We start from the raw sequence: 18,163 nt of genomic DNA, 5'->3' as shown, positions 1-18,163 counted from the left end.
GCATTCTTCTCATAGTACAGGAGATGAACTCAAGTTTTCAAAAATCAGACATGACACAGCAGTAAAAATATGCCAGATGGAATGCAGGCCATGCACTGAGGTTCCATGTGTCTAGTGCAGCCATCTGGGGCCAGGTGCCACCTCAGGGTTTCCTGCTTTTGGAATAATAGAAACCGGAGCTACTCTCACACCTGAAAAAAATCAAATCATGGATAAAATATACGACACAACGGCTTGAGAGACACCTTACACCAGGCGGCAAAGCACACAGTGCTCCTGAGAGGTGGGAATGAGTACAGTGAGCCCTCTGTCACTGCAACTTCCTGCCCAGTGAAGGGGATCCCAGATTGACCCCCAAGTGAGGCAACAAAGCTGGGAGTCCGGGGAACACCAAGGCAGCTGAAGGTCCCAGGACGGAGCACTTGAGAGAGAGCTGCACAGAGAGAGCACAGAGAGCTGAAGAGGGCACTGATGGTGCGTGGGTGAGAAGCTAGAGGGCTGGAGAAAGAACTACTTGAAAGGGTCAGAGGACATCACCTGGTGCTCACATAGGGCAGGAAATAGGCCTGTTCCCACCAGCCAGACTGGAACCCCCAAATTCCATGGGAAGTTAGAGAACTTGGAAGGGTCTTGTCTCAGTGCAGGGCATCATTAGCCCCACAGTGAGCTCTGCTCAGAGCCCACCTAATAGACACTGATGAATTTTAACAGGAAAGTCAATCTGTTTACAGGCAACTTAACTGCAGCCATGAACAAGGCTCAAGAACAATTAGGGGAGCACAAACATATTCGGCACCCAGCAAGGCAGGACTTACAGTGTCTTGCATCTGACCAAAAATTACCAGATACAGAGAGCAGGAATACACAATCCATAGAGGGGAGGAAAAGTCAGGGACTTGAAAGTGACCCACATCTGACACAGATGTTAGAATCCGTAGATGCAGTACCTGCATTATATTCAACAGGTCAAAAGAGACATGGAAAGAGGCACGCCTACCTTCCAGAGATGAAAACCACAGAGTGTGAGATCAAGATGCACTGGAAGGCAGTGATGGCAGAAGAGATATTGTAGAAGAAAAGTTAGCAAATTTGAAGAGGCAATAGAAACTATCTAAAAATGAAAGAAAGGGGAGTTCCCGTTGTGGCGCAGTGGTTAACGAATCCGACTAGGAACCATGAGGTTGCGGGTTCGATCCCTAACCTCGCTCAATGGGTTAAGGACCTGGCATTGCTGTGATCTGTGGTGTAGGTCACAGATGCAGCTCAGATCTGGCGTTGCTGTGGCTCTGGTGTAGGCCGGCAGCTACAGCTCCGATTAGACCCCTAGCCTGGGCACCTCCATATGCCACAGGTGCGGCCCTAGATAATACAAAAAAAAAAAAAGAAAAATTTAAATAAATGAAATAAAATGAAAAATATATTTGGGGTCCCAAAAAAGAGTGAGCTTGAAAACTGAGAAAAACAATGATCAAAGTTTTTCCAGATTTAATGAAAACTATAAATCCACAGATTTAAGAAGCCCAATAAACACCAAGCACAAAAAATGTTTGTATTTTAACATATTTGCATACAGAAAACTCCAGGCTTAGATGGCTTCATTGGTGAATTCTATCAAAACTGTACGAAAGAAATGATGCTAGTTCTACACAAAACTTTCGACCACAGAGGTGTAAAGGGAATACTTCCCAATGACATGAATGAATCTAGAAACAATTACGCAGAGTGAAAGAAGACAGGCAAAAGAAAGAGTACCTACTTGTTTTTCCATTGACACAGAATTCTAGGAAAAGGACCCTAATCTGTGGTGTCAGAAAGCAGATGGGAGGGTTTCCTGGAAGAAGGGGTGGGTGTGCTGTGGGGGTTATGATAGAACAGCAGGAAGCCTTCTAGGTGTGACAGGCATGCTCATCATTGTGACAGTGGCAAGACTCTCACAAGTATATGCACGTGTTGACACATCAAATTGTACATTTTAAACATATGCTGTTAATTGTATGCTAATTATACCCCGCAGGAGATGACACCTCTGTGTTGTACAAACTTGGTGAATTGCTCACTTTCACTTGGTGTCATTTTCTTTGTTACAGAAGGGTCGGTGGAGCAGGTAGAAGATGGGTGAGGGGTGTGGCAGCCCAGAGCCTAAGGAGCCTGCAGCAGCCTGGTGTCTGCCTGGATGTCCCGTCAAGGGGAGGGAGGTCCCCTTCCTCTGGAGGCCCTTTGGCCACAGCCATCTTATCTTCCAAGGGCTTTTGTGCAAGGGTAGCCGAACCATACTCCACCAGCGTAAAGACATCCTCCAGGGAGAAGGGTACATGGTAGAAGGAGCTCCTGATTAAAGAACAGCTGAGACCACACTCTGATCTGATTCAAAAGACTGCAGGATAAGCAATGAGGTCCTGCTCTACAGCACAGGGAACTATCTCTAACCTTTTGGGGTAGACAATGATGGAAGATAATACAACAAAAGGAGTAGAGATATATACACACATGTACATATATGACCAGGTCACTTCGCTGTAGAGCAGAAATTGGCACAACATTGTAAATCAGCCTTACTTACTCTATTTATTTATCTGCTTTTTTAGGGCCACACCTGTGGCATGTGGAAGTTTCCAGGCTAGGGGCTGAATTGGAGCTGTAGCTGCTGGCCTATGCCACAGCCACAGCAACACCTGATCCTTAACCCACTGAGCAAGGCCAGGGATCAAACCCATATCCTCATGGATACTAGTTGGATTCATAACTCCCTGAACCACAATAGGAACTCTTTTTTTTTTTAACTATAATTTTTTTTTAAATGTAATCATAGTTTTAAAAAATCTGCAGGATATAGCTCACAGTCTCACTTACCTCAGGATTGGCCTGCCTGCTACCTCTCCAGGGCCAAAGTGAGTGCAGGGCAGACTAGCCAGTTCCAGCCTCCCCTCCACACTGCTTAGAGGAGGAGGGGATGGGCAGGGGGGTAGGTGGGGGGAGAGGACACACATGTACAAGGGTGCCCACCACACACACATGTAAACACAGACATGCCTCCAAAACAGATGCATGTGCACACATACACACATGCACAAAACATAAATACATATAAACACGCACAATTACACCTACACACACACCCATATGCCAGGAGTCATGCTGAGAGCTTTTGTAAGCTTGCTCTGTCACAATCGCCAAGGTAGGTGACATTCCGTGTTTCAGACAAGGACACCAAAGAAGACCCTGGCCAGGCCAGCCTGGGGTGAACCAGAACCCAGGAGCTGGTTCCACCAGACATGCTGCTCTGAACCTCCTACACTAGACTCTGGGCTCATTCTGACATGTTCAAGGCCAGGGACGTGTTACCACACAGGAGCCAAGGAGCACTTGTCATTTCTGTCTTCCCAGCCACTCAGCTCCCCCTTTGAAAGCCCTGAGCTCCCTGAGCCAACCTGCTGCAGAACTCAGACAGGGCCCAGGGCCCCTGACACCCGAGGCTGCCACCACGTATCAAAGTCCCCAAAGCTGGGACTAGGAGAGGTGCGGGGACTGGAGAAGAATCAAGAAGTTAAATGTGCCCCACCCTCTAGGGGCATTGTGGATCATTTCAGTGATCCCATCCATAGCAGCCAGTGGATGGGGGTGGCGTGAATGCTGTGGTCCCTGCCCTGGAGCCCAAGAGCCACTTGGTAGCTGCCAGAGACAGGCAGGGACAGTCCTGCAGATGGGTCTCAAGTCTGCTGCATCTGCCACCACATTTCTCCAACTTGGAAGCAGTGAAGGAGCCCCATGGACACCACCACTATGCCTGTCTCCCTTGCTGCCTGTCACCTGGTACCCTGGAAGCCCCAAGTGGGCAAGGACTTCTGCTGTCTTGTCATCAACGTGGCTTAGTGGCCCTGGCACATGGGGCCCCAGCTGATGACAGGCAGTTGCCACTGGACATGTGAGCCTTAGAAAAAGCCTTTGAAACAGCTCTAGTCCTGGCTGGCAATAGTCCCCAAAAAAACCCTGAGAGCTACCCGAATGGGCCCAGAATCGTGCGAGATGACAGTGCCCAGCGGGGCTGCCCTTTGCCCCACCAGGTTTGGGTGGTTGTTTGTGTGCAGGAGGTAATCCAAACAATCCTAAAAGTGCCACAGGCAACACCAGGCACCTCTGCACTGCACACACCTGCATGCAGTCACAGGCTGGGAGACGAGGCTGCGACACACCCAAAGCTGTATCAGCAGTGACAAAGGTCTGGCTGTGCTGGCCATGCCAGCTGCAATAGCTGATGGAGTGTTAACAAGCTGCCCTGTGCATGACCCGGAGGTGCTTGCATACCAGCGTCAGGATCCAGGAGCACAATACTTGCCTTGGGGTCTCAGCCTGGGAAGAGCTCTGGCTGCAGCTGGCGCCATCTGCGATCTCCATCCTGGCTGCTGAGAACACGGAGGTGGACACTGACACTGTGGGGTGCCACACGCTTCGGGATTCAGTAGGGGTCAGTGGGACCTCAGGGCAGGATGGGGCTCCAGGGCCAGCTGAGGGGAGAGGAAAGGAGACGGATCAACACAGCATCGTCCCCGCTGGCTCGGGCAACCGGCTCAGAGGTTCCCCCAAAAAATCACACCATCACTTTTAAAAGTTACTGTCACTATTTACTTATTTATTTGTCTTTTATAGGGCCATTCCTGAGGCGTATGGAAATTCTAAGGCTAGGGTTCAAAACAGACCTGCCGGCCACGGCCATGGCCACAGCCACACCAGATCCAAGCCGCGTCTGCAACCTACTCCACAGTTAATGCCAGATCCTTAACCCACTGAGCAAGGCCAGGGCTCAAACTGGCATCCTCATGGATATTAGTCGGGTTTGTTACTGTTGAGCCACAACAGGAACTCCAAAACTTACTGTTTTTTTTTTTTTTGTCTTTTTAGTTATTTCTTGGGCCGCTCCCTCGGCATATGGAGGTTCCCAGGCTAGGGGTCGAATCGGAGCTGTAGCCACCGGCCTACGCCAGAGCCACAGCAACGCGGGATCCGAGCCGAGTGTGTCTGCAACCTACACCACAGCTCACGGCAACGCCGGATCCTTAACCCACTGAGCAAGGGCAGGGACCGAACCCGCAACCTCATGGTTCCTAGTCGGATTCGTTAACCACTGCGCCACCACAGGAACTCCCCTTACTGTTATTTTAAAACCATCTAAGTGATGGGTGCTTTTCTAGAAAACTTAGAAATTATGGAAAAACAAAAAAGAAGAAAAAGTTATTCATCAGCCCTAGCAGTGGGATGCTGGTGAGTGGGCAGAGGTGTGAGGTCCCAAGGCTCCTAGATGTGCTGCTGCTTTTCCTGAAGAAGTTGGATTTGTTTCAACGCCAAATTCTAACATGAATTCCCTTTGTCCTCAAGAGTGCATTTCTCCCATAAAAATTGAAAGCAGAGACTCGAACAGAGGTTTGCACCCCCTTGTTCAGAGCAGCATTATTCACAATTATTCTCCGCCAAATGTAGAGGCAAACCAAGTGTCCAAGGGCAGATGAATGGATACACAAAATGTGGTGAAGACATACAATGGAATATTATTCAGGCCTAAAAAGGAAGGAAATTCAGACACATACTTCAACACGGATGAAACTTGAGAACATGCCAAGTGAAACAACTTGGACACATAGCACAAATATTATGATTCCACTGGTATGAGGTACCTGGAGTGGTCAAATCATTGAAACAGAAAGTAGAAAGGTGATTTCCAGGGCTGAGGAAGGGAAATAGGGAGTTACTGTTTCGTGGAATAGAGTTTCAGTTTGGAATGATTAAAAAACTGTTCTGGACCTGCATAGGGTGATGGTGTATAAAAATGTGAATGTAGGAGTTCCTGTCGTGGTGCAGTGGTTAACAAATCTGACTAGGAACCATGAGGTTGCGGGTTTGATCCCTGGCCTTGCTCAGTGGGTTAACGATCTAGCGTTGCTGTGAGCTGTGGTGTAAGTTGCAGACGCAGCTTGGATCCTGCGTTGCTGTGGCTCTGACGTAGGCCAGTGGCTATGGCTCCGATTAGACCCCTAGCCTGGGAATCTCCATATGCCACAGAAGCGGCCCTAGAAAAGGCAAAAAGACAAAAAAAAAAGTGAATGTAATTAATACCACTGAAAAGTGGTTAAAATGGCAAATTTTATATTATGCATTTTGTGCCACAACTTTAAAAAACTTAGAAAAAAAAAGGAATGCTAATAGATGCAAACTATTGCCTTTGGGATGGATAAGGAATGAGATCCTGCTGTGTTGCACTGGGAACTACATCTAGTCACTTGCGATGGAGCATGATAATATGAGAAAAGGAATGTATATACGTATGTATGTGTGATGAGGTCACTTTGCTGTCCAGTAGAAAATGGACGGAACACTGTAAACCAGCTGTAATGGAAAAAAAAATAAAAATCATTGAAAAAGAAAAAAAAGGAATGCATTTCAGAAAGGTTCTCATCAGAAGGTCAATGAATTAGGGCCAAAATGAGAATGACTCAAAAGCACCGAATACTTACCCCCTGCCCTGCACTCCTGTCGCCCTGGGTCTCAACCCCTGCCTCCTTCTCCCCGCCCGACCCGGAAACCTTGAGGCCCATGGAGATCTGCAGTTGTGGTGAGGCCTGGCCTGGGGCCAGAGCTGCCTGTGAACCTCTCACCCCGCTGGTGATGCATTTAACCCTGCAGGGCCCCCTGCTCCTTGGGACACCGGGCCCCCAGGACAGGCCCCGCACAGACCAGGGTGTGGGTGGACTACAGCCCACACTCTGTGTGGCTCTGGCCCCGACCTGTCTTAGGGTCCCCCAGCTGACGAGGCTCAGAGACAGCTCAGCACAGAGCATGAGTATTAGAGGCTCAATAAATGATTGTGTGGAAAATGCGGGGATTTCCTGGTTGATCACATTCCTGAGACCACAGATGCTTCCCAGGGAGGGGCACCTCCCAGGGAGGGGAGAGTGTGACCACCCTGGCAGCCAACTCCAGAATTCAGAGGCCCTGCCTTGCTTCCTCCCTGCTCCAGGCCCAGGTCATCCCCTTGGGTCTCTGGGGGTACAAGGGCCCCCATGGATTGAAGGATGAAACTTGGGCCCTCCTGTGTGGAGGCAGGAACACAGGGGCCTGAGGCCCTGTGTCCAGAGTGATCAGTTTCTACCACTTATTGGGGTAACCAGCGATAAGCTCAACTTCCCAAACCTCAGTTTCCTTGACTGTGAAATTGGACACAACAGTCCTGCAAAGTTTCCTAAAGCCTGAGGCAGCATGCAACACTCTACCGCCAGCTGGCCATGTCGTATGTTTTCTGTGGCTCTAACAAACACGGCCTGGGCACCTCGCCAGGCTAGTGGGCTTTGCCCATTAGCATCCCCTGAAGCTCCAGGTCCCCTGTCACACGGCCTGCTTAGCTACAGTAGGAGTTGGTGAGATCACACAACGAGCCCAGGAACGATGATGTGTGCCCAAAGCTAGATGGACAGAAACTCACGGATGCCAAACCCAGGCAGGGGTGCACTGGGCCCGGTGCAAGCAGCTATGACAAGAAGAGCTACCTGGGGGGCTGCACTGCCTGCAGGGTGGGTGTCCCAGGAAACAGACCACTGCACCATTTCTACTAAAATTTTCTTTCTTTTTTGGCAGCCCTCCAACATGTGGAGCTCCTGGGCCAGGGATCTGAAGTGACCTAAGTCAAAGCTGTGGCAACTCGTGATCCTTGAACCCACATTGCCAGGCTAGGGATGGAACTTGCATCCTGTTGTGCTACCACGGGAACTCCCTTTCTCAATCTTTTTACGTATGTACTTAGTGTTTTTCTTTTAATCCCTACTTTTTCTATTTTTAAATTTCCTAAACCTAATTATTTTATTTCAATTTGTATGTTGTTTCTGCTTTTACTTTAAATATAGAAGGAGTATAAACACCGTCCATTACCAAACATTAAAGCAAGTCCAAAAATAAAATCACAACCTTTAAATAAAAAAAAAAATCCTTCCTTGCATAGGGAGCTGGATATGTGATAAAGCAAGTAGAATTCTTGGAGATTTGCTGTATATTTGAAATTTTTCACAGTAATGTTTTTGGGGAAAAGAGTTTATGCCTACAGCACTTGAGACCCCTAGGCCCACACTTGGGGTAGGGCAAGGTTGCAGGGGCTTCTTGTTCCATTCTGACCTCCCCCTGTTGGGCATCCTGGGCTTACTACATACTTCTATTTACTTTTACATTTGAAATTTTATTTTTAAAAAGTAATGAAACAAAGAACTTTCCCATAGCTTCCAATCCACACTGAAATCCTTAACACAGATGTTACCCTGCTGCGCCCTCCACACAAAGCCACCTCAGCGGGCTTTGCAAGATGCTCCCTCTGTAGGAACAGCCTGGCTCAGCTCCCTGTGTACTCACACCCTGCTCCATGACAGGCCACCACCCCGACCCCACACCCCCCGACTCCCAGGTTCACCCACACCACCCCCCTCCACTCCCCACAGGCTGCAGGCCACACAGGTGGAAACCTCACCTCCTTTACATGGTCCCCCACCTGGCAAAGAGCAGGAGCCAGTAAGCCTGTTCTGTGAGTAAGTGAATTGATGAATTTGAAGCAGCCTTATTGCCCTTCTACTACGTACTTTACAACATACAAAAATGTGCTCTGGCTGAGTCCAAATTTTGAAAATATAAAATCCAAATCAATAATATAGAAGGTCAAACCCCACCTCCTATAGTCTATTATTACTCAACAGCCCCACATTGTCTCATCTAACTACACAGTGACCCCGTCAGGTTATTATAAGAAAGGGGGGCCCAGACAGTGGATTCACCCTCCCAAAGCCACAGACCTGCACCAGCAAGAGCTCTGTGTCCTAGGCACCAAGGGACTCCAAGTGGCCCTACCAAAACCCATAGAACTGACATGTAAGATTGGTCACCATTTCCCTGGGGACCTAGGTGACTAGTCATCACCACCACACATAGAGGCTCAGACAGAAGGAACAGCATCTCAGACAGAGGGAAATCTCAGACCAAGAGAACAGTGTTCCAGACAGAGGGAGAACGTTGTCCCAGAGAAAACATTGTCTTAGACAGAGGGAACAGTATCGACAGAGGGAAAGGAACGAAGGCACACAAGAGTGAGTCAGGCCTGCTGAAGAGCTGGCAGTGTGCCAGGTGAGCAAGCCCAGAGAGGAAGGGGACGGAATTTGGGGGCTGGAGCCAGGACACAGCTGGGCAGCCAGGGGATCCTACAGGTAAGGGACATCCAATTCCGGTCTGGGTTTCCCATCTGTCCTACAGTCCATACTGACCCAAAGTTACATTTTGACTCCCACGCTCACCCACTTTTCCATGGAACCTGTTTCCTCATCTGTCAGTGGGTTCTCGGGGCCCAGCTGGGGCAGGTAGAGGGGATATTGAGAGGTAGGTTCTCCTGGCACTGGACCAGCCACTCTTCCATGGTCACTGCTCTGAGTCCAGGGACATCCCCCACCCGAGATTCTCAAAGGGATCAGGGCAGCAAAATCTCACCCATCCTCTGGGGCCTTGCTCAGCATCTCACCTCAGCTGTAGCCTTGGCTCAGGCCTCTGTGTGTGCAGAGGAAGCAGTCCTGTCTGGCTTTATGGGGTGGGGGGTACTGTACATCAGACATGATTTTTTTTGTGTGCAGAGACAGACGTCAGCCCGAGGAGAGGAACCAGGGCCCTGGCCTCTTGCAACCACCTATCTGGGGACAAACCACTTCCTCTCCTCCGCCCCCGGCTCCACCCGGCCGCTCACCAATCAAGCCACCAGGCTCCAAAAGTTTGAGCTTGAGCCCAGCTTGGCAGCTCACAGGCCATGGTCGAGAGTAAGGAGTGGCCTCAGTTTCCTCTCCTGCAAGAATGGGAGAGCAAGATCGCCTGGGCTTGCTCTGAGGACTAATCCGAATAATGGCAGAGCTGCCCCTGAGCACGTCTGGCCTCCCAGGCTCTGTGCTCATCTCAGGAGCCTGGCACCACTCAAATCCCACTTCACAGACAGAAAAACCAGGTGATTGAAGCAGCTGCCCCAAGTCACATAGCTGGCAGAGGGGCCGCAAGCCAAACGTCCCAGTGGGCCACAAATATCACCAGGGTGCCAGCCACCTGCCATCCCATGCCCAGCTTCCCCTCTCCAACGGGGACTCAGAAAGCCCCAGGCCCATATTTCCACCTCACCAGGGGACTCCACAGCACCTCCCTGACCACAAGAAGCTGTAAACAGGGCTGAATGTCTGCAATCACGAGGACTCTGACACTGCAAATGCCAGAGGGTCCCAGGAGCCAAGTGCTCTGGACGCAGGTGTGTGCTAAACATGCCCCATCTGTACAATGGGCACAAACACAGTGGTACCTAGTATCCCATGGATGCCCATGACCTTCCCCCAGTCTCTGAACCTCTCACAGGTGGCGTGGCCACCACCTTGCACTGTCTGGGCACAGTGTAGAGTTCTGAAGAGGCCCTGATGGGCTCAGTCTTCTTTCCTAGCAGAGCCAACCCTGGACAGGCCCAGTCTGACAGTAGCTAAAATGCATCATGCAGAGGAATCTTTTGGAGCCTCACTGTGTGGAAACGCCTAGCCCCCTAGGGACTGTGTTTGGGACGGCTCACCCTCCTTGGTGACCCAGCTTCCTCAGGGACCCTGTCCTCAGGTTCATCTTGCTAGAGTCTAAGCTGCCGCAGATGACAGCCAACACTGTCCTGGCAGATTTGCTCACTTGCCGTCCGATGACAATAACCTGACCTGTTACAAATCATGCCAGAGGCACCACAGGAAGACAAAGGGACAGAAGACACCATTCGGCACCATGGCAACTTCCTGCCTTGAAGACATCAGACCCCAAGTAGCCCCTGCTCTGAACTTCCTGGGACCCACAAAGTGCCCCTTCTAAGACCAGCACAAGAGCTCAGGGCTGGCAAAGACCCCAGACTCAGCCCCACTCACCTGTCTTGGGCAGGCACACACACTTCTCTTCAAGACTGACTTCAGGAAGCAACAAAACACAACTTCCTCTTGCTGGTTTTCGTAATACGGGTCACCCAGCGACGACGTATTTGCATTTCCTCACTCACACCCAAGCTCACTGGTTCTCCCTCAGTCTTCTGTGAGAAAATACAGCCCAAACCGGCTCGAACGCTGTCTGAGGCCCAGGCCATGCTGGCCCCACTGTGACCGACAGTGGTTTAAAGTTTAACAGGCTGCTCTGGGAGCTCCTGAGCTATTCTGGGCGTGGAGGCTGCAGCCATCCTGCCTCTGTCTCTGTGGGCTTTTCTCAGCAGAGTGCCTGAGTGGTGACACTGGCCCCAGACCATGTGTGCAGTGGCTCCCAGCGCAAAGAAAGGGCCCAGTGGACCACCAGGGTCTTCTTAGGTTGGAAAGGTGAAAGTGGTCACAGATGTTGGGAAACTGAAAGGCCCCATTGAAAACTGAGAGTATGCCCAAGAGTGAAGCCAGTGCCCCCTCTACTCACACTTCCTGAGGAGACCTGTCCCTCCAGCCAGATCCAGCCCCTCCCCCAGCACCCATGGGGATGGCTCTGTGACTTTAGGGTGAAAGTAAATTTATAAAGATATGGGGTTCCTACAAGGCTTATGAGAAATAAAATATTGCCCGCCATATCAGTAAATAAAAGATGTCACAGTTATCAGCTCACCTCTGAGGGTGAGCCAAGCCAGTGAGCCCTGAGGGAACTCAGGAAGGAAATGAAGAATGCCTGACATCGGAGTCCCCATTGTGGTACAGCAGAAACAAGTCCAACTAATATCCATGAAGATGCGGCCTCTTAGTGGGTCTGGGATCTGGCGTTGCCATGAGCTGTGGTGTAGGTCGCAGACACAGTTCAGATCTGGCCAGGAGCTACAGCTATGATTTGACCCCTAGCCTGGGAACTTCCATATGCCACTGCGGGTGTGGCCCTAAAAACCAGAAAAAAAAAAAAAAAAAAAGAATGCCTGCCATCTAGCAGCCATCAGACTGAGATGTGAAAGCACAGATACTGGCCCCCAATAGCTGAGGTGCCTATTAAAGGAAGAATTTCACTGAGCCCTGCCTCTTGCATCTTCCCATACATAGAAAAACACTGAATTTCTTAACTTGAGCTACCTAGTTTTCTTTTTATTAACAGTAATCTTTTTAAAATTTTTATTGTAGTTGATTTACAGTGTTCTGTCAATTTCTGCTGTACAGCAAAGTCACCCAATTATAATACATATACATTCTTTTTCTCATATTATCTTCCATCATGTTCTATCACAAATGATTGGATATAGTTCCCTGTGCTGTACAGCAGGACCTCATTGCTTATCCACTGTAAATGTTAAAGTTTATACCCAAAGCAATATACAGATTCAATGCAATCCCTATCAAATTACCCATGACATTTTTCACAGAACTAGAACAAACAATCCAAAAATTTATATGCAACCATAAAAGACCCAGAATTGCCAAAGCAATGCTGAGGAACAAAAACCAAGTAGGAGGCATCACTCTTCCAAACTTCAGGCAATATTAAAAAGCCACAGTTATCAAGACAGCATGGTACTGGCACCAAAACAGACATACAGACCAATGGAACAGAGTAGAGAATGCAGAAATAAACCCAGATACTGATGGTCAGTTAATCTTTGACAAAGGAGGCAAGAACATAAAATGGGAAAAAGACAGTCTTTTCAGCAAGTATTGCTGGGAAACCTGGACAGCTGCATGCAAATCAATGAAACTAGAACACACCCTCACACCATGAGCAAAAATAAACTCAAAATGGCTTGAAGACTTAAATATAAGACAAGACACCATCAAATTCCTGGAAGAGAACATAGGCAAAATATTATCTGACATCAACCTTACAAATGTTTTCTCAGGTCAGTCTCCCAAAGCAACAGAAATAAAAGCAAAAATAAATCAATGTGACCTAATCAAACTGACAAGCTTTTGCACAGCAAAGGAAACCAAAAAGAAAACAAAAAGACAACTTACACAATGGGAGAAAATAGTGTCAAATGATGCAATGACAAGGGCTTAATCTCTAAAATATACAAGCAATTGATACAACTCAACAGCAAAAAAGCCAACAATCCAATGGAAAAATGGGCAAAAGACCTGAGTAGACATTTCTCCAAGGAAGATATACAGATGGCCAGCAAACACATGAAAAAATGCTCAACATCCCTGATTATCAGAGAAATGCAAATCAAAACTACCATGAGATACCACCTCACACCAGTCAGAATGGCCATCATTAATAAGTCCACAAATAAAAAATGCTGGAGGGGGTGTGGAGAAAAGGGAAACCTCCTGCACTGTTGGTGGGAATGTAAGATGGTACAACTACTGTGGAGAACAGTACGGAGGTACCTTAGAAAACTATACATAGAACCATATGGCCCAGCAACCCCACTCCTGGGAGTAAACCTGGACAAAACTTTCCTTAAAAAAGACACATGCACCTGCATGTTCATTGCAGCTCTATTCACAATAGCCAAGACATGGAAACAACACAAATGTCCATCGACAGATGATTGGATTAGGAAGATGTGGTATATATACACAATGGAATACTACTCAGCCATAAAAAGAACAAAATAATGCCATTCGCAGCAACATGGATGGAATTAGAGACTCTCATACTGAATGAAGTAAGTCAGAAAGAAAAAGAAATATACCATATGATATCACTTATATCTGGAATCTAATATATGGCACAAATGAACCTTTCCACAGAAAAGAAAACCATGGACTTGGAGAACAGACTTGCAATTGCCAAGGAGAGGGGGAGGGAGTGAGATGGATTGGGATTGGGGTAAATGGATGCAAACTATTGCCTTTGGAATGGATAAGCAATGAGATCCTACTGTGTAGCACTGGGAACTATGTCTAGTCCCTTATGATGGAGCATGATAATGTGAGAAAAAAGAATGTATACTTGTATGTGTAACTGGGTTACCACTCTGTACAGTAGGAAAAAAATTGTATTGGGAAATAACAATAAAAAACACTCAAAAAATAAATGTAATAATTTACATCTACTAACCCCAAACTCCTTGTCCATCCCAATCCACCCTACCCCCGCACCTTGGCAACCACAAGTCTGCTGTCCATGTCTGTGTGTGTTTCTGTTCTGCAGATAGGTTCATCTGTGTCATATTTTAGATTCCACATATAAGTGATAGCATAAACTTACTGCCTGACCTTTGTTGCAAAACACCTATATATCCTAGCTCCTCCCTCACCTCCTCAGAGCAGTTTTCTCAGGGTTTCTTGAGGTGCTGTCTCCTGGCTTAAGTCCTGAGTTTTGTCCACCAAATAAAACATAACTCTCAACTCTGAGGTTGTGCACATTTTTTTTAGTCAACACTTAGACCACGAATTCCCACCTAATTTAAATGATGGATTCTTGGAGTTTCCAAATGGCTCAGCAGGTTCAGGATCTGGTGTTGTCACTGCTATGGCTCGGGTCACTGCTGTCGTGTGGGTTCGATCTCTGGCCTGGAAACTTACACATGCTGCAAGTGCAGCCAAAAAGATTTTAAATAATAATAATGACTAAAGGATGGATTCTTCATCCAGTCTCATATGCTTTTTAAAACACAAACCAATTTCTACTGGCCTCGGTTTCCTTGTTACTACATGGGGGTCCCCATTGAGCCCCCTCAGAGGCAGCACCTCACATACAGTTAACATGTGAGTGTAATGAATGGAGTCATCAAAGGGGTGATACTTCCTCTGGCCCATCTGATCTCCCTTGATAGAGCACACAGCCATGTTTCTCCACGAGTCCCCAAGTGATGCCTACACCAGCTGGAGAGGAGACTTGCTTCCAGCCTCAGTTCCACCAAATATTTGCCAGTTGTTTGAGAGGGTTTACTAGGCTGAGAGATGCTACCCACTTTCCCCTCCAGAGAGTCTTCCTTTAAGCCCAATTTGAAGAATTTTATAACTAAACACTGATGAGCTCTTGCTCACCTCCATGTCTAATCTCAGCGAGGGCCACCACATGCTGGACCCTAGCAATATAGCCACCCCAGACTCAGGCCCAGCTCCAGGACACACAGGTGCATCTCCCTGCAGGAATATGAAGACCACGGGGAGGATGAGCTCCATCTGGCTCCCAGCCTTTGCTGAGGATGCAGAGTAGCCCAGCCAGCAGGTGACAGAAAAGAGAGTGACCTAGGTCTCAGGGGCACCTGGGTTCACACTCTGGCTCATGGGCTGTGTGACCTTCACATGTCCCTGAGCCTCTTGGAGCCCCAATTCTTCCCATAAAATGGAGATAATACAGGATGTGTGGTTGAAGTTTCTGTGAGGAACAAGAGCCTGGCCTATGGAAGATTGACCATCTGAGTCCTTCCCAGCCTGGGCTGGAAGGTGCCTGCCGCCATACCCAGCCAGCCTCCATATCGTGATGCTACTTAAGCATCTCTGGGGAGAGCCCCCAGCCAACTTCCACCACCAACTTGCCATGAGGGAGTGAACACTTGGAAGGGCACCCCCAGCCCTAGCAAAGTCTTGGGGGCCCCACGAGAGATCCTAAGCCAGAGACAAATGGTAGCCAAATTTGCGACCCGCTAAAACTAACTGAGTTGGTAAGTGTTTACTGTCATTTTCAGCCATTTGATTTTGGGGAATTCTTTTTTTTTTTTTTTCTTTTTGCCATTTCTTGGGCCGATCCTAAGGCATATGAAGGTTCCCAGGCTAGGGGTCCAATTGGAGCTGTAGCGGCCGGCCTACGCCAGAGCCACAGCAACGTGGGATCCAAGCCATGTCTGCAACCTACAACACAGCTCACGGCAAAGCTGGATCCTTAACCCACTGAGCAAGGCCAGGGATCGAACCCACAACCTCATGGTTCCTAGTCGGATTCGTTAACCACTAAGCCACGATGGGAACTCTGGGGAATTCATTTTGCAATAATAGATTCATTATGCAATGATATAATATGGTTATCAGGAAATGGACAGAGAGTGACATAAGTTCAGGGAGCACTAGCCCACGTGGAGAGGTAACAACAGGGCATTAACGGCACACATTCCTAATTCTCTATCCCATTATTTCATTAGTGACCAGTGGTCCAAACTGTGTCCTCAAACCTGAAGGTTTCCCTGGTAGCAATGGTGAAGCTTCTGTGCCATTCACACTTGATGGCCTTGAGTGGTCTCATGAGTCAGAGCCTCTTCAGGGGAAGGCCAAGTGCCCTAACCTATCATCCCGTTGCCTGCCTGCCCTCCAAGGCAGATGCTCAGTCCTCCCTCAAGCAGCTCGCCACACAGGGGGTGGCACTGACTGTGAGGGCTCCCTCAAGAAATCCCTAGCCCCACCTACCAGGACAGCTGGCAATGACCTTGGAAGAGGACAGAGGGTACAGAGCAGGGAGAAAGCAGGAAAGGGGATAATGAACCTTTCCAGGGAGAAGTCCACTCACGCTTGTCAAGAGACCCAGATGACTCCTGCTCACTGAGATGTCTGCTTCCTGGACTTCTCCCTGGAAAGGTTCATTATCCCCTTTCCTGCTTTCTCCATACTCTGACTGAGCTGTGCTGAACTGTGAGCAATAAACCGAGTGATTGGTGAATTGAATGTTGGCTACATTTCATGCATCTCCAATCCTGTGAGTTGTACCTGGCCGCACTTCTGTGCCCTTTGACAAAACAGGCCTGTACAAAGAACAATGGAAAGAGTGAAGAAAAAAGCCTTGGTGATAAAGTCCAGCACTTACGGAGTCTCTCTGTACATCTGTACATTTGTTTCCTGCCCAACCCTGAACTCCCTGGTTCACTGTTCACTTTGAGAGTGTGTATAGCACCCCAGCTCCAGGGACTCAGAAGTCATCCAAAATGAGTAGTTTGGAATTCCCATCATGGCTCAGCGGAAACAAATCTGACCAGTATCCATGAGGATGTGGGTTCGACCCCTGGACTGTGAGGGCTTCCCCCAGAAACTCTAGCCCCACCTACCAGGACAGCTGGCAATGACCTTAGAGGAGGACAGAGGAACCCTCAAAGCTGTCACCGAAAAGCACCTGTGTGGAACCGAAGGCTGGAGAGAGCAGGTGAGCAGAGACCTTTCTACTAGAGAGGATGTCCACTGATTTCACTCAGGAGGTGATCCAAAGGGAGAGAGCCCCCAGCCAGCCAGGATAAACTGGTCCAGGAGATGCTAAATGGGGCAGAGTCCAAATTCCCAAGTGGGGATGCTGCCTAGCATTCAGCCCTCACTGAGGAAGGTATGGGGCAGTTCCTTGGAATAAGAGACAGGTTGGCTGAAGTTTCCATTGTGGCTCAGTGGTCTAAGAACCCAACCTAGTCTCCCTGAGGATGAGGGTTTGATTCCTGGCCTTGCTCAGTGGGTTAAGGATCCAGCATTTCTGCAAACTGTGGTATAGGTCACAGACGTGGCTTAGATCCAGGGTTGCTCTGGCTGTGTCAAAGTCCGGCCCAGCTACAGCTGCAATTCAACCCCTAGCTTGGGAACCTCCACATGCCACAGGTTGGCCCCCCCCCCACACACACACACAAACACACGAGTAATTTTATAGTATAAAATATTAAACATAAAATGGCCATATACGATTGTTTGTTTTAGGGCCCTGTCCACGGCATATGGAAGTTCCCAGGCTAGGGGTCGAATCAGAGCTACAGCTTCTGGCCTACACCACAGCCACAGCCATGCCAGATCGAAGCTGCATCTGTGACCTACACCACAGCCCACGGCAAACTGGATCCTTAACCCACTGAGTGAGGCCAGGGATTGAACCCATATCCTCGTGGATACGGGTTCTTAACCCCCTGAGCCACAACGGGAACTCTGCATATGCCTGCTTTTTTATCTGCACTTCCTTGAGTGTGAGGAGTTTGGAACAGTATCACCTCCACTTTCTTCTAAGAATGGAGTGACCACATCTTATCACTCCTGCCTGCTCCTGCTGCTTGGTAGGCCATGTTGCCAGTCCTGGACAAAGGGAGTGACATGTCCCCTCCAGGCCTAGCTGCTCAAAAAGTGCCTGCGTGATCTTCCAGCACCTTCCTCAGGATCTGCCAGGCAAACGCATGCAAGTCAGGACAGGAGCCACCAGATAGAGGGGACTAGGCCCCAAAATGTCGATGAATGAAGCTGGACCCATGTCTCCCAGAATCCCTTTTCCTTGGGGACCCAAGCTGGGGCTGGTCACAGGGGAA

At 48.7% G+C, this 18,163-nt stretch overlaps 1 protein-coding gene across 1 annotated transcript in view; it reads right to left on the bottom strand.

Moving 5' to 3' along the window:
- FGD3 (FYVE, RhoGEF and PH domain containing 3) overlaps positions 1 to 11,081 on the bottom strand; it is a 44,665-nt gene extending 33,584 nt beyond the window's left edge. The window contains exons 1-2 of the mRNA XM_047779303.1: positions 10,938 to 11,081; positions 4,334 to 4,502 (exon numbers count right to left, since the gene is read on the bottom strand). The gene's annotated coding sequence lies outside the window, so the exon portion shown is untranslated. The remainder of the gene's footprint in view (positions 1 to 4,333; positions 4,503 to 10,937) is intronic.
- Between the last annotated feature and the right edge of the window lie 7,082 nt (positions 11,082 to 18,163).

Source organism: Phacochoerus africanus, chromosome 5 (genome assembly GCF_016906955.1).
Source record: "Phacochoerus africanus isolate WHEZ1 chromosome 5, ROS_Pafr_v1, whole genome shotgun sequence".
Taxonomy (NCBI): domain Eukaryota; kingdom Metazoa; phylum Chordata; class Mammalia; order Artiodactyla; family Suidae; genus Phacochoerus; species Phacochoerus africanus.
The sequence above is the reverse complement of the archived record's forward strand: the minus strand, read 5'-3'. Positions and strand labels throughout refer to the sequence as shown.